Source organism: Stegodyphus dumicola, chromosome 7 (genome assembly GCF_044657685.1).
Source record: "Stegodyphus dumicola isolate Sdum_Otavi_A_Nest chromosome 7, ASM4465768v1".
In the NCBI taxonomy this organism is placed as follows: Eukaryota; Metazoa; Arthropoda; class Arachnida; order Araneae; family Eresidae; genus Stegodyphus; species Stegodyphus dumicola.
This window is the reverse complement of record NC_140774.1, coordinates 197,172,944-197,190,027: the sequence shown is the minus strand read 5'-3', so window position 1 is coordinate 197,190,027 and position 17,084 is coordinate 197,172,944. Positions and strand designations below refer to the sequence as shown.

The window sequence follows — 17,084 nt, the reverse complement described above, 5'->3', positions numbered from 1 at the left end:
TCATTTAACTTCTAAAAGTTACAATATTCAATTGAAATAGCGCGGAAAGGTTTATTTGAATGAATAAAATGGAATTTCCTCTGTCTTTAGGAAGAATTAATAACATTCTCCACCTTGTGTTCCTTGAGATGCAAAAGGTTGTACGGTTTACTTTAGTTTTCTACCAGTTATTTTTATTTTGGAACAAGCTTTTCCTTTATCTTCTCATCTCCCAACTACGATTCCCTGCCAAAATGAGTTTTCAGTATTTCGATCTATGCAAATGAGGTAGAAACGAGTATTTAAACTGAAGGTTTGGGTCAATTTGGTAGAAGAGAGTAGGCGAGAGTGTCGTGCCTTTCGTCCACGTTGTTGCTGCTATTCTAAGCTAAGTGTTATTCGGCAGTATTGTTACGTGCCCGCAAGTTTAAGCCGGTGATCTTAACTCTTTGGAAACCGAAGCCTTCACTAATCTGTATGCTAAAATATCGAACAGCCCGAAATGGTTTTCGAGAGTCACAGCAATTCCCCCCCCCCTCTCCTCATCCATTAACGCACAAAGGAGAGTGAAGATTTCAAATGACATCTTTTCGACTTCTCTCAAATAAAGACAAAAAAAAAAATCCTCTTAGGACAAGCTGTCTGCAATAAACTGATACAATGCATTTGGGGAAATTGCATCTGCTACTGCATACCTTAGGGGAGGAAAGAAAACAACATCGGAATTTCGGCCGTTCGGGGCGGTCGTGATCGTTTGAATGAAAGGCCGTCTGGGTGGTTATGGTCTTCAAAGAATTAAATAAGGACCAACTCTGTTAGTTAATTCTGTGCGGCTTCGGCTGGTTTATTTTAGTTAGCATTAGATTAATTTTATATTTTCCGTCTTGAGTTAAAACCCAAGTAGAGGCTTATTGTAAGCACAACAAAGGACCGCCTATTCATTTATTTTGAGTTGGAATAAAGGGTAATTGAACCCTCCTTTGCACTGCTTATATAGAAGAATTCAGCGAACAGTCGCTACACAGTTCTTCAATATTCTAGCTCTCAAGGACATTTTAGCTAGGATATTACAAGATTAAAATGCCTTTGTAACAAATATTTTTTAGGTTTAATTCAGTTAAATTTGAAGTTTCAGTTAGGTTTGAGTTAAGCCTTGTCCTTTCCTTCTTGGCTATCGTTACAATATTCGCCAAAACTTAGAAAGTTTCGCAGATTTAATAACAAAGCAACGTACTTCAAAAGTAGGTGGTTAATCATAACCGAAAGAGTACTGGATCTTTCGTCACATCCCCACCGTGTCTCACTGCTTCTGCTGTGTTTGTGGATGGTTGAAATTAAGTTAGTCAATCGCTTTAGATTGCATTATTTTAATTGTAACAGCAGAAGCAGAAGTGGATAAATCTTATATATATGCGGCTTAAGTGTTTGTCGCCGATAGTTTATTGGTTGCTTGCGTAACTGTAAATTGTTTTACTCCCCGTGCAGTGCAGCGCGTGACGAATATTATGAGAAAGTTAAGCCGGAAAAATTAAATAAAAGAGCACGTGCATTTAACATTTAATAATAAAATTTAACATCTATATGTAATAGGATTCGGAAATATGCAAACGGCAAAAACCGGCAACGATGAAAAAACAAATAAAATGAAATAAATAAATATCTTTATTATATGCGGCTTAAGTGTCTGTTTGTCGCCGATAGTTTATTGGTTGCTTGCGTAACAATGGGGTGAAGTTGCCACCACGGCACAGGGTTGCCGTTTCAGTTCAGACGTAGACAATTTCCTGTAAAACTTGCCTTTGCTATGGCCATCCATAAGTCTCAGGGCCAAACGATTAAACGTGCTGGCATATTTTTACCTGAGCCTGCATTTGGACACGGTCAACTTTATGTTGCTTGTTCAAGAGTTTGTGAAAGAACGGGCGTAAAATAAAAAATAATGTATGGGTTTCTCTGCAAGGCGAGCTTAAAAATGATGGAAAGATCTACACAAGAGATGTTGTGTACAAAGGATCTTTGACATGTGAATTAACACGCTCTTAAGAAATGTACCGCCAGTGGTTTCCTTCATTATACTCTACTTTAAGCAATTAAGCAAAAAGAAGGGGGGAAACCCCGTGAGGCAGTAAGCAAAGGGGGTGGCGTCCTCGCCGCCTGCCCTGCGTAAATCAGTTTGAATTAGCAGACATTTCTGCACAAATCATTTTAATTACAATTTATAATATCTAGAAGTGGTCATTTCGTATGACCGCTGGGCTTTCTAGTAGATACATATTTGATTTTTAATTTGGCTTTGTTTGCATTGACAGTTAATTATTGTGAGGTCGATAATTTGTCAACGAGTTAATCAATTCTCTTTGATCCCATTAGGTTAAATATTCAGTTTAATTTTACCGCAGAATTTTTTTAAAATTAAAAATATGCGAACGACGGCGCATTTTAATAGCCTTATTAAGCTCTACATGTAACAAAATGGTTTCCTTGAAACAGTCCTTAAGTAATTGCAATTTCTTTTCTTCGCCTACATTTATACTAATTAAGCATCTCTTACTGATGAAAAAAAAAAAATTAAATGGGAGGGGGGAAGATATCTTAAGAAAAGGAAAATAAACTGCAGTAAATACTATCCATTTATCTACAACAATGGAGATTAAAAATATCATTTATTTAATTAATTAATTATCTTTATGCTCGTAAATTATTTTTTTACTCGTTTCATCACACGGGGGAACTGTTTTTTTTCCCTCCAAAGAGGGGGAAATTTGCCTCTTACACATTTTTAGGATTCAAAATGGTCACTAAATTTATGAGAAAATATTATGAAAGAAAAAAAAAAGCTCGAAGTAATATGAAATATTTATAACATTTATAACGGCAACTCTATTTAATTAATGAACATGTAGCACTTTTTTTTAACTTGTTTTTCCTCGGGTACCTAAATTTCCAAGCCTTTTTAAGTATTTTATTTTGAAAAAAAAAAAATTCTTTTCCAGTCTTCTAACGCAAAGCAGGTAATCCTTTTTATGAATTGGACGTTACTGACGAATTATTTTATTTTTTAGACTCCAAGACGTCATGGGAATAATACAAAAATTATAATTATACATGCACTCTTAAAATATAGAATATTTAATATAAAATCCCCAATATCAGTTACAAAAATATTTCTGACAAGGCCTTTTTTTTTCTTCGCTCTGTCATTCCTGAAAAGAATTTCGGCAACTCTTTTATAAATAAATCATCGTGAATTAAATAGCCTTACATTACAGCCCACATTATATCCTATGATTTAGCATCAGTGTTTCGAAAAGCCGCGCTTAAAGGTAGTTCAAATGATTTTTCAAATTAAAAAATCTGATGTGTACACCACACGACTTCCTTGTACGGAATATTAAATTATACGCATTTTTTTCTTGCATTTCATTTAAACTTATTGGATTGAATTAAATCTACTTCTTCCATAGCGCATAAACCACAATAGAATAAATGAACTCTTTAAAATTCACTATATTTGTTTGCCATAGCGACACTCTGGCGGTAGGTTCACTTAACAGTATTATATTTTGTTCATATTATAACTTCAAATGCACAAAATTTATATCATTTGAAGAATTATCGAATCGTTGCCACATGTTCTATTCAAATACTCTATTATATCTAGAATGATTTATATAAGAAATTAAGCAAACAAAACAAAAAAGAAACAGTTTTCACAGACGATTCAGTATTTCTCATTCAATTAATTCAGCTCTCACTTCGCGACAAGGCAAAAATACATAAAAACTGAAAATATCTGTATTAAAAATTGCGAAGTAAATCTTAAAAACTTATTTCCTCGAAAAAATTTCAGACAGGATTAAGCATGATTTAATTCGCAATAATAAATGAAGGCATTATCTTTGTTGTTGCGAAGCTTAGTCTCTCTAGACTGGCAACAAATCTACTATTCTGCTGTTTCAAACGTAAAAAATATGTCCGCCATGATATTTAAAACTTGAGGCTTAACTGCACTTAAACAGCTTCTAAATTGCTGATAATTCTAAAAATATTGCACACAGATTTACTAAAGGCATAAAATCATTAACCGGAAGATAAAAACAACATAATTCAATCCTTTTTAAAGCAAAAAATGTACAATTTACAAACATATAAGAAGAGTAAAGAAACTGAGATCACTGAGCCGGGTAATAGAGTGGATATATATATAAAAATATATTTATATAGGTTTGGTGAGGCCGATAGCAACCAAAATAAGAGGTGCACATCTACATGTTATAGTAGTCCTATATACAAAATTTCAACGTTCTGAGGCTACTCGTTTTTGAGTTATGCGAGATACATACGTACAGACACTACGAAAAATTCTCTTCAGAATTCATTTTAAAGCAGTTTTATAATTTTTTTGGAGAAAAAGAGTCTTTTAATCTGTCTTTACGTACAGATGTCACGAAAAAGCATTGTTAAATTGCATTCGATAGCTGTCAAAATGGATATTTTCTTTGAAATATGCTGCCTGAAACTTACTTCCAATACTTCCTTTTTACTTCGTATAAGGATGTAAAAACAAATGAAATAGTAATGGGGGAAAAAGAAAGAAAATATGAAAGTTTTATGTTAGGCTTTTCATACTATTTCATATAATAAAAAGAAGTGTGCCTATAGTAAGTCGATCGCTACTTATGGATCATATGCATCCCACCATTAACTACGGCTGGGACATATGTGTCTCAGCCTTTGGCTTGAAAATCGTTTGTCAAAAAATCCCAAATGCTAAATTTACATTATTTATGATACATTTTGTTCACTTGGGTAGAAAACGGGGTAATTTGTTTCAAATTCGTAGTCAAAGGGTTAAGATCGGCAGTCACCTTTATCACAGTATTACCGGAACTCCCCGATATCATTCTGGTTCTGTCACTGAATTTCATTTTCCTCAGACAACTGTGTTTCGCAGACGATCTTTTCCAGAAATACTGAAAATTGACAAGAGTTAAGACACAGGCACTTCTCGATATTTCCAATAATTTACAAAATGAGGTTACATATGGAAAAAAAAAGAAAAAAACAAAAATCTGAAAGGTTTCATATTTTAAATTACGTCCAAAGGGGCATTTTCTTAACATTTTGTGTGCTACCTTTATTTATTAAATATCATGTTCTTTGCAATTAAACCATAAAATTCAGTTCAATAGCAATGTCGCAAAATGATTTTAAACTGAGAGTATCTTTAGAATTTACGATACACAGTTCCGCGAGCTGGAGATAAAAAAGTTTTTTTTCCCCACGTAGAGTGTTGCCATTGCTCGCTTTGAAATCCTTGAGTTTGTTAATCAAAAATTTGTTAAAGTTTTACAAAAATGAAATCGATAATAAAACAAATTCAGAATTTCAAATTTGGGCTTCCACATGCCCATATTCGTAGGAGGATTACATCATTCAAAATTGGATGGCTTTATGTACCGTTGTTTTATCACAATGCGAGAAATACACATACATTTATGCAAATTTTTCATCATTTAATTTTTTCAAATATAATGTTGGGCTCTAACATTGGGTGGCAACAGTTTGAAAAGTGAAACGGACATTTATAGTGATTCAACGCAAAATCGCAAAACGAAAAAAATGGTCGTTCAGGGACAAAGCCCCTTTGTACTAAAAAAAACCTGCTACCAGCAATATGATCTCCTTGGAATTTAGTCAAGTCATATATACAAGGTGGTTAAAATTAAAACACATCTACTCTGAGCTCTCTATACAAAGAACTACTGTGTAAAGGCTCCAAAATTGTTAAACGTACTGTTTAAGATACAGGGAAAACGGATTACGTGAAAAAAAAATAGTTATAGAAACACCGATAGGTGGCGCTGTGCAACAGAACATATGCTGAAAAGACACAAAATGCACTTTATAAACGCATTTTATTCGAAGATTTTACCAAACATTCATATCACAAAGACGTTATCGATGCAAGGGAAGCTGCTCAACATGGATTCCTTCCTCAAGATGTAAAATCTGCAGTCTGTAGACAGCTTGTTCAACTGCGGATCGTAATTGGTCGATTGAGATACTTCTCACATGCAGAATGATACTGTCTTTCAAATCTGCCAAAGTTACCAGACGTCGTCGATAAACAAGATTAAGTAACCCTATAAGGTATTTCTCCCACTTCTCTAGCGTGCCTTCGTGGTGTAACAACGGTAGCAAGCTTGGCCGGTATTCCAGAGGTCCGTGGTTCGATTCCCGGCGAAGGCGGTTGAATATTTTTCATCTTTTCTGCTTCCAATTAACCTAATGACTCTACAAGTGGAGCCCGAACTAAAAGGGTTGTGGATGATGATTCTCCGCACCCAGGATTGGGCGACTAGGTTTTTAGGGGACTTAAAAAGAGGAGTATATAAGGTATTTCTTCCACTTCCCTAGTGTGCCTTCGTGGTGTAACGGTAGCACGCTGGGTCCGAATTCCAGAGGTCCGTGGTTCGATTCCCGGCGAAGGCGTTTGTTCCTTTTTCATCTCTTCGACCTCGAAACAACCTAATGTATCTACAACCCCACAGCCAAAAATCATATGGATTAAGATCTGGAGAACGAGATGGCCAGAGAGCGAAACTTAACTTACAATGAGAGTTTAAGTTTCTTAACTTTTTTGTGTTCTTTTTTTCTTCATATGAGCAAAATAAATTAAAAAGGAATATTTCCATACCTCACTACACCTACACCGATTTTTTTTTTTTTTTTTTTTTGTGTGTGTGTGTGTGTGTGCGTGCGATTATTTGTGTTTTTTCTGCATATTTTCCGTTGCACAGCGCCACCTATCGGTGTTTCTGTTTCTGATTGTTTTTTTACGTAATTTGTTTCCCCATGTTTTGAATAGGATGTTCAACAATTTTTACACTCAGTAGTTCAATGTACACATAGCTCAGAGTAGGGGTGTTTTAATTTTGACCACCTTGTGTTTTCAATCCCTGCAAACAAGACTTCATAACCCAAAATTGAAATTTGTTACTTTACGTAACGCTAAAAGGTATTTTCTCTCTCCTTTCGGCATGTCTTCGTGGTGTAACGTTAGAACACTCGGCGCGTGTTCGAGAGGTCCAGGTTCGAGTGCCGGTGAGAGCATAGCTCATTTTTCACGTCTCCCGTATGAACAAAAATCAGTGGTGCCCGAACTGATGATTCTATACCACTAGGATTTGGCAACTGGGTCCCCTAATTCCCAGTCGCCCTTTAAAAGGAGATTATATACGGTATTTTCTTAACTTTTTCGGCATGTCTTCGTGGTGTAACGGCAGCACACTCGGCGCGTATTCGAGAGGTCCAGGTTCGAGTACCAGCGAGGGCATTGCTCAGTTTACGCATCACCAGCATCAAAGTAACCAAATGATTCTCCACCTTCAGTACAAATATAAAATAATAATATTAAAAAAATAAAAATAAAGAAAGAAGGCTGATGGCTGCGTTTACTGCAGTACGCAACAGAAACATTGACTTTTTTAAGCAAACGGTTCCCAATATTTTGGACAATGGCTGTATTTTCGTAATGATGATGATAACAGAATTAAATATATTTATTACTATTCCACGTTTATTTGGATGGTTTAATCCTCTTTTTTAAAGAAAACGCAAGAAAAATGCGTTTAATGGTTAAATTTATAATGTTTAAACAAATATAAAGTGTATTCATTTTATCTTTATGGAAAAAAATAACCATTGTTAAATAATAAACTGTATTTACTTACAGCAAGTACACACATCGTATATCACAAAACCTATTATGATTCTTATGGACAAAAAGAAAATGAAGATTTTTAATAAATATGATAACTTCCTTTCTAGGAAATCAAATTACGCATAAAAAACGTTCACAGCAGTTTAATCACAATGAAGACTTATTACAAATTAATTCCTTACGTAATAAAAAAGAAGAAATACTTTTAACAATAAAAAACAATACAAAGAAAGGCTGCAAAATGAACACGGAAATGAAAGTATAATCCTTTGTTCACGTTTTATTCTCACAACAAAGATTTCGAACGCTAATTAATATTTATAAAGCATGCATAAATGTGCTTTATGAGTATTTTTTCTAGCATTTATAAAAATTCTGATTGGCAGTCTACTCTTTCCATGATCATTAAGGAAACTTCTTCAAAAAGCAAACATAAAAAAAAAAAAAAAAACTCAAGAGTCTAAAGACAAAAGGGCAGCCTCATTAGCGTTTCGTTGCTAATAGATCGCTTAAATTCGAATAAAGAACTAGATATGCACGACACGTTCGAAAACCTCTTTCGTTAATGGGAGTACTTAAACTAGATGATTCCTAAGTAAAGTTCCAGATTTTTTTTTTTTTTTTTCCCCCTTGGTCTCATCGTGTCATTTTGAAATAATCACCCGAATATATTTTTTTCGAATGAATGTTCAGACGAAATGAGAGCACTTGTGGTGAACAGTTCGTTGTGCGAACCCTCTTTGATGTTGGAATTTTTTTTTTTTTTTTTTTTTTTTTCAGCTACAGCCAGATGAAGCAAAGAGCTAGCTCACAAGCTTAAGAGTAACACAGTTTTAGAATGCTACTCTTTAACATTTTAGTCATTAGAACAATAAACAGACAACTTTTTTAAGCCCGTTCAGTGGGGGATATTTTTAATACAAAATGTAAAAAATATCTCATAAAAAAGCGTAAGACTTTAATGCCGAGCGTAACGGAATAAAACATTTTTCTTTGAACAAATTAAAAAGCAGAAGCGGAGTATGAAAAAAATAATAATAATAATAATAATAAAAAAATAAAGAACATTATATTTAAAAAAAAAAAAAAATATGTAGATCTCGAAAATTCAAGAGGATTGAAAATGTTAAGCGCTTGGGACGAAATATTCTTCGCTTTTTTTCGACATTTAAATAAATTACTAATTGAACAGCTTGAAAGTTTTTTGTAATATTTAGAACTAATTATAAGGTCTTTAATTCAGTTGTAAAATAACATATCGGAAAATCTAATGGAATTGGAGGAACAAAGATTTTAGCGCAACAGAGGTGGAAATTAAATATTCTTTTTAGTTTTTAAATTTCTGCTTTTCTTTATACCCCAGAAACGTCAGGCGAAGGAATTAAAATATACAAGTTGTAGAGACAAAGGTTATTTGGAAGCAGGAGACGTAAAAAATGAGCAATGCCCTAGTCGGGACTCGAACCACGGACCTCTCGAAAACGCGTCGAGCGTGCTGACCACTACACCACGAAGGCATGCTATGAGTAAGAAGGCGGGAGAAATACCTTATAAGGTGACAGGTGAGAGCGGATCCGGACACCCGGGTGGCTTACTAGTACTACTCGGGTATCGTCTGGAATCCGCAACCGTACAACGCGAAAACTGTTTGACGCTCCAAAAGCGCGGCGTCAAGAGCTTAACAGAAACTCTTGTTTGTGCTGTATACTGCAATTATACATTTTACACAATACAATAATGATAAACTGATGCACACACTACAGCCTTTATGAAACACGAGCAGCTTTGCTGCCAGCCTTCGTCTGGCTTTTAAATGCACCGGAAAAATGGCTAAAGGCAATACCAAACGTTAAATTTAAAAACTGCGTAGAATTTTACTCTGCAGAACAACTTCATAAAAAGAAGTTCTTACGTATAACAAAATTACAAGGAAATAAGCAATATCCCTTAATACAAATATTAACTATCCTAATAAATAAATTAACCAACTTCCCTTTGCAAAATCTTAAGAACTCAAATGGTATAAAGGTTGTTAAGAACTTTGTTTCCTTAAAAAATCACTCAAAACTTTTCAATATCTTAAAAACAGTGAAATCAGCAATAAATAACATAAAAGAATACAAAAAACAAAAACTTCTGAAAAGCAAAGTATAATTAATAATATTTTATCTTATATTTTCAGGAGGAAAAAAATTACAATGAAATAAGCTATATCTCTTAATACAAATATTAATTATCCTAATAAAAAAATTAACCAACTTTCCGTTGAAAAGCAAAAAATAACATGAAAGCAACTCAAAAAATATAAAATTCCGCGCAGAATTTTACTCTGCAGAACAACTTTATCAAAAAAAAAATCAATAAAAATGTATTATATATATATATATATATAAATGACAATGAAATAGGCCAATCTCTTAAAAACAGTGACAAAAGAAATACGATGAAAAATTGTTGCCAATCCCATATTTCTAAAAGAATGAAACTATTCAAAAGGATGCGATTTCATCAAATATCTATCAACTACAATAAGGCAGGAAAATTGTTGCCAAAATCACATTTTTAAAGAAACTTGGAAGCTTTATTTAAATTTTTTTTTTTAAATACAAAATATTATCCTTTTTCCAAAATTCTTTTTGTAAAAGCAGTCGCAAGGATGAAAATTTAACGTGTCCAAAAATCAAATAAAAATAAACTGTACATTTTTAAAAATAAAATCTCGTTGAAAAGGTGTTAAGCTCCCTTTGTTAAATAAATTCGTATTGAATCGATTTATTGAAACACGAAATTTATTTTAAGTTCGTAAAATAGCTAAATGCCTACTTTTCATGACTATGTGAAAATGGAGTGTGTAGAGTAAAATCTCGCTTTGCTATAACCCATTATGTCTCCAAATGACGCGATTTCGTCACAAAACATAAAATAAAACAAAAAATAAATAAATAAATAAATAAAAAAATTCGAATTTGAATTTCGAAAAAATCGCTTCGAGGTGCACTGGCTCTTGTCTAGATGTACCAAATTTCGTAGCCGTGGGTCTATCAGCTTACGCGCAGCGCGAATGAGAAACACACACACACAGACAGACTCTTTCTTTTATTATATGTAGAGATTACCGTGGTGCATTTTATGTGCACCTAGGTTTAAACACAGGAAATACTTACAATAATATTTGTTCTACACATGCGTACGTTGTTGCACTACATGAACATTTTACACTAATAGTTAATCATTTTACACTCGTTTTATTCTTGAATACAGAGCAGTTCTAGAATGATACATAAATGTATAGACTTAAAGCATCTAAAGTAAATTGTAGTCAAAGCAAGGCAATTTCTCAACAATATTTAATAATTGCAACCGTGTATAAGAGGTTTAATACAATATAAAGGTTTTCGTTTTTCATGGTATTAAAAGTTTAGTTTAGCATAATCGGGGGGCCACCCAAATTTGAGTGCTGTTTAAATGACAATTTGGTTTAAAGTACATTCGTTTTGCTCTATATATTTATTTGCTTTCGAATTTTGGATTTGCGTATAATGATTTTAGACCAATTTGATTTTTTTGAATGGTCACTTAACATAATATAAAGTTTCGTGGGATTTTTGAGTGGCCAATTTAGCACAATGTTATGTTTCATTCGTTTTTTCACATGTTTTGAGGGGGTGTAGAAAATTATGGTACATTTCAGATTCGAATTTTTGGTTTTATATGAGTTAATGTCTTATATGAAAATTTAATATATATATATTTTTTTTTCGTTTTTTGATCTGAAATGAACTACGAGAACGAAACACGTTTTCGAAACATATGAATCGAATTTTACAAAACTTTAATTCATTTTCCCTCGATGAGTTCTGAATTGGAGTTTCAGTAAAAGAAGATTAAGGAGTATTACCAAACCCTATACCGACAATGTTAAACTGGCCATTTTCGATGTACCTTTCCTTGCCGTAGATACACGCTTGAAATTTTTTGTGTAATTAAAGGATGCCTATCTGATTATACTGAAATGAGCTTTTGAAACATTTTGAATTTAGAGTAATTTACAGAATATTTTGTTATGCATATTGAAATTTAGCACTTTTCTCGAACAAAAAATTTTTTTAGTTTATCACAAATAGCTTATTTAAGCAAATATTAAGTGGTGGTGTGTTGGTGTATTTAATTATGGCAAAGCACACTAGGGCTATCTGTCTAATGGGAGGGATGCCTTCGTGGAGGACTTTCTAAGAGAAACTGGCTCGTATACACGCTCCTCACGGGGAAAATCACGAAAACACCCATGCAGCCAACCCGTTCGCGGGATTCGAACCTCGAACCGAACTACCAGTGTTCAGCGACTTTACCGCTCGGCCGTTGGTAGGCAGCACATATTAGTAAATTTAGTAAATAAGCCATAAAAATTTTAGATAGCTGTGAGCAGTAGTTCCCGAGAAAAGGTACATCGAGTATTAAAAAAAATCACGTTGTAATGTTGCGCGCTTCCAACCTGCACGCAACAATAGTGGTGACTGCTGAGAACTGGAAAGTACACAAAATCTTGAGAAGGGTTTAAATTCCTTTTTTATTCAACTTTAGAAATTACAAATGCGTGCTCTTGACGCTCACAAACTACGCCGACCCGGCGGTAAAATAAAAATAAGAAACTGAAAAGAGATAATAACAAGTGACTAACTACGAGGCTCTCTAAATGTAACTAACCTCACCGCGTTCTAAGATACCGCTGATAATTCAGCAAACTTTTGAATATTACGTTGAAAGATTAACAAACTGCCGAGGCAAGCACACAGGCCGAAACGCGTGGTTCTTCAATTTCTAACTAGCCACCTCCACGCTCGTGAAGCAAGAAAGCACACTTTCGAACTCGTTTCCTTTCTATTTAACTCAGATTACTTCCGCTGACAATTTGAATCCTTGCGCGTTGTACTAAAATTTATACTCTGGCACTGGCAATTTCAGGGGAAAGTAAGGCTTGACAGGAAAGATAGTTTAAACTTATAATAAATGTCAGTTAAAATAAATATAAACCCTACAACGTTTTTATGTAAAAGTCCTCATTCATCAAAGCATTCGATGACAAATTAAAACTAGATTTTTTACAGTTCAAATTTTCATAGAGATTATAAAATGGTATTTTTAGAAAGATAAAACTGTAGGGAATTTGAAAATGCAAAAATCCGAAATCACCATTTTTTAAAGATTTTTGGGTTCCAGCACACCATAATTTATATTATTATATTTTTATCAGCTTGTACATTTTTTTCCCTTTTGAATTTTCATTTTTATTTTTAGAGTTTGTACTGCTATGAATTCTTGCTTTAATTTTGATTTGTTTTAGTAATTGTGTTAAACTTCTTACACACGATTGCAATTATTAACTTTGGTATTAAGCTTTCGATATACAATCCTTGTAAATCTATACAGCACTTCATACATTCGTACACCTCACGGCACGAATCTTGTGTTAAAATATTGCTAAAAATGGTAACTACGGTTTCCTGAATCGCTTCAATGCTATTAAAATAATGGCCTTTAAGACAAAACTTGAAAACTTTAGGGAAGACACGCTATCACACTGCGGGTGGCAGATCTCGCTATTAGGAGGAGTAGGGCGAAGCACGCCCCTCCTGGCGGTTCATGAGCATTCGGTTCATGAGCAATTCGGTTCATGAGCAAATTATTTGACCCCCGCCCTCCCCAAAAAAAAGCCTCTGATGGTGAACATTAGCTCGAGTTACGAACACGATAATCGTCAACATATGAGTTTCTGAGGATTTTCGTTAACGTGAGAGACATTAGGTGTTTTTTTTTTTTTTTTTTTTTTTGGGAAGCAGGCTATAAGGTATTACTCCCACATCCCTAGCGAATCTTCGTGGTGTAGTGGTTCTGCACACTGAGCCAGTGTTTCAGAGGTCCGTGGTTCGATTCCCGGCGAAGGCGGTTTCATATTTTTAACCTTTTCTGCTTCCAATTAACCTAATGGCTCTACAGTGGTGCCCGAACTAAAAGGGTTGTGGATGATGATTTTCCGCACCCAGGATATGGCGACTAGGTTCCCTAAAACCCTAGTCGCCCTTTAAAAAGGGGAGTATATAAGGTATTTCTCCTACTTCCCTAGCGAGCTTTCGTGGTGTAGTGGTTCTGCACGCTGAGCCGGTATTTCAGAGGTCCGTGGTTCGATTCCCGGCGAAGGTGGCTGCATATTTTTCAACTTTTCTGCTTTTCAATTAACCTAATGACTCTACAAGGCAAGGTGAAAAATATGCAACGCCTTCGCCAGGAATCGAACCACGGACCTCTAAATTTAAGCGCTGAGCGTGCAGACCACCACACCACGAAGGCATGCCAAGAAGTTGGGAGAAATACCTCATATACTCCCCCTTTTAAAGGGCGACTGGGTTTTTTTTAGAGGTCCCAATCGCTAAATCCTGGGTGAGGAGAATAATCATCCAACACCCTTTTATTTCGGGAGCCACTGCAGAGATATTAGATATTTTGGAAGCAGGAAAAATGAAAAATACGCAATACTTTCGCCGGGAATCGAACCGCGGACCTCTGAATTACGCGCTGAGCGTGCAGACCACCACACCACGAAGGTATACCAAGAAGGTGGGAGAAATGCCTTATATACCCTCCTCTTTTAAAGGGCGACTGGGGTTTTCAGGGGTCTGAAAATATGAACACAATCATCATCGGTTTTGGGTTATGAACCTATACACAAAGTTGTAAAAGTTAAATAATTAACCCTCTGTGACCCAGCAACGAATTACTATTGTTAAGGAACTTCTATAGGGAAAATATTTTCGGTTTACGAACATTTCGATTCGAGAATGGCTCTCAAGAACGATTTAAGAGACGCATAATGCCTCCTTCTAAGATCTTCTCAACGTCCATCGTTACGAATAACATCTACATTAGGATACCATCATCTATGTGTTTGAAAAATTTAAGATATATGTATATATATAATTAAATAAGTAAATAAAGGTCATTATTCGGTTGTTTTAGAGATTATAATATTCGCTTGTACAGACAAAATGGAAAGGGTCCAAAAATTCGTTCGTTATAAACCAGGTTCGCTAGAGAGATGTTTATCTGCAGCTTAAAAATATAAGAAGAGTCAAAAAAGGAAGAATGCGTTAAACCGGGTTTAGAAAGCCGTGAAAAACATTATTATTTAAACATTATGATGTATTGTCCTGAAGAATATCTCAGGATACTTCAACTATTAGGCCACAAGAAAAAGAACTCGAAAGGAATTAAAAACTTAAGGCGTTCTAGGGCAGACGATAAAGTATCTCAACTATGCCTCTCATTCTCAGGAAAAATAATGGAACGATTCACAGGGGTGGGCCGAGGCCTTCTAACTCTCGAGCACCACCTTAAAATTATCATCGGCGTGACAGACGGACGGACGTTCAACGTCATCAATTATGCACGCTAACGCGGCTCGAGAGACTGTTCCATTAATTACTCGAAGGGGGTTTTGGAACGCATCTGCGGCATGCTGGGGGTCCAAGAAATTATTCCTGGCGTCGTTGGCCGCATTAACGAGAATTGATGAGGTCCCCGGAAATTGAAAAGTGGAACTTTCTTCTCGCACCCTAGAGGATGGATTTATGCCATCGTTCTGGTAGGAACGCGAGGTTGATGCCAAACAGGGAAGCGCAGCCGTCGCCCTTTGCCCGAGAAGAATATTTCTTAACTACAACAGCCCGTTGTCAATTACCATTTCATCCACTTTAATTTTGTAGTCAGTTCGGTTTCATGTGCTAAGATTTCTAGGTAAAGTTTGAATAAAGAAATTATACTTTACCCTGTCCTATCAATCTTCGCCTTACAGCAGAATTTCCTCCAGACTCTAAGAGAATTCTAAACTTTTAAGAGATTCTGAGAGACTCAAATAATGGTTAGAGTTTTAACAGCTACCTGATAGTACAATGAACTGAAGTATTGTTGCTTGAGATTAATTAGTTGTTAGTTGCCGATGGCAGGGATAAGCTAATTTAAGAATAGTAAAAAAGCTGAAGTTACAGACTCACTTTTCCTTGTTAGTATAAAAGGATTTCAGTCCCGAAGGACTATTGCTTTCGTTTTGGCATTTTGCGTCGGACTCATAAACGTCGGTTCACTTTTCAAACTGTTGCCACAAAATGTTAGAGTCCTGCATTATATTTGAAGAAATTAAATAATGAAAAATATGCATAAATGATTGTCTATTTCTCGCATTGTGATAAAACAATGGTACATAGAGCCATCGAATTTTGAATGACGAAATCCTACTGCGAATATGGGCATCTGAAATCCCAAATTTGGAATTTGTTTTATTATAGATTTTATATTTTGTAAAACTTTAACGAATTTTTGATTTACAAACTCAATGCTTTAAAAGCGAGAAATGGCAACGTTATATAGAAAAAAAATACTTTTATCTCCAGCTCGCGAGACTGTGTATATCGGAAATTCTAAAGATATGCTTAATTTAACATTATTTTGCGATATTGCTCTTGAACTGAATTTTATGGTTTAAGTGCAAAGAACATGATATTGTTACGAATTTGCTATTTAAAAAAGCTAATGTTAGTTCAATTATAAATTAAATGGTTTTATTTCTCGCGCAGTGCAGCGCGTGACGAATATTAAAAGAAAGCTAAGCCGGAAAAATTAAAAATACAAGAGCGCGTGCGTTAAATAAATAAATATCTCTTTTTGATTTCGAGAAAGTACTGGAAAATTCTAGCGCGTGATTTTTAAAATCTTATAAAAGGAGGAAAACATCTCAGTTTGTAGTAGTTGCTTAGTTTGTTGTTGTTTAGAAAACTACTGTTGTTGATTGTAGCGAATTCGCGGATTAGCGTTCTTTAGCTGTTTTGAATTACGTTCTATTGGACATTTGAGTAGTTAAAAGATAACTACTGTGAGATATTGTAATACTGCATGATAATTTGAGAAAATTTAAGCATTTTTTTTGTTGTGATAATAATAAATTTTTGTTCATTTTTCATCGGACTTGTGCATTCATTTCATAACGAACCAGTACGCACGCAACAATTTTTGGTGTCAGAAGTGGGATTTGAATGCCAATCACAAGAGCGATGGAAGAGCAATTAAGACAGCTGATATCAGCGTTTGCCTCGTTTAAAGAAGAAATGAAAGCAGAGATGAAATGTAATCAGGAAAAGATTGAAGCAGGACAGGAAAAGATTGAAGCAAGACAAGAAGAGATGAAAAGAGAAATTACCAGCGTAATAGAAAACAAATTCGAGGTTATGGAAGGAAGAATTGACGCAGTTGAGAATAAAGTTGGAAACTTTGAAGAAAAAGTTTCTTCGGTAAAAGAAGAAATAGAAGAGAGAGTTTCTGCCGTGGAACAACA

General features: G+C 34.8%; 1 protein-coding gene and 1 non-coding gene across 2 annotated transcripts in view; one reads left to right on the top strand and one right to left on the bottom strand.

Moving 5' to 3' along the window:
- LOC118197653 (follistatin-related protein 5-like) overlaps positions 1-17,084 on the bottom strand; it is a 299,939-nt gene that overhangs the window by 257,751 nt on the left and 25,104 nt on the right. The window lies entirely within an intron of this gene.
- Positions 6,403-6,474, top strand: TRNAS-CGA (transfer RNA serine (anticodon CGA)). The gene has a single exon. It is a non-coding gene; the product is annotated as a tRNA-Ser (tRNA).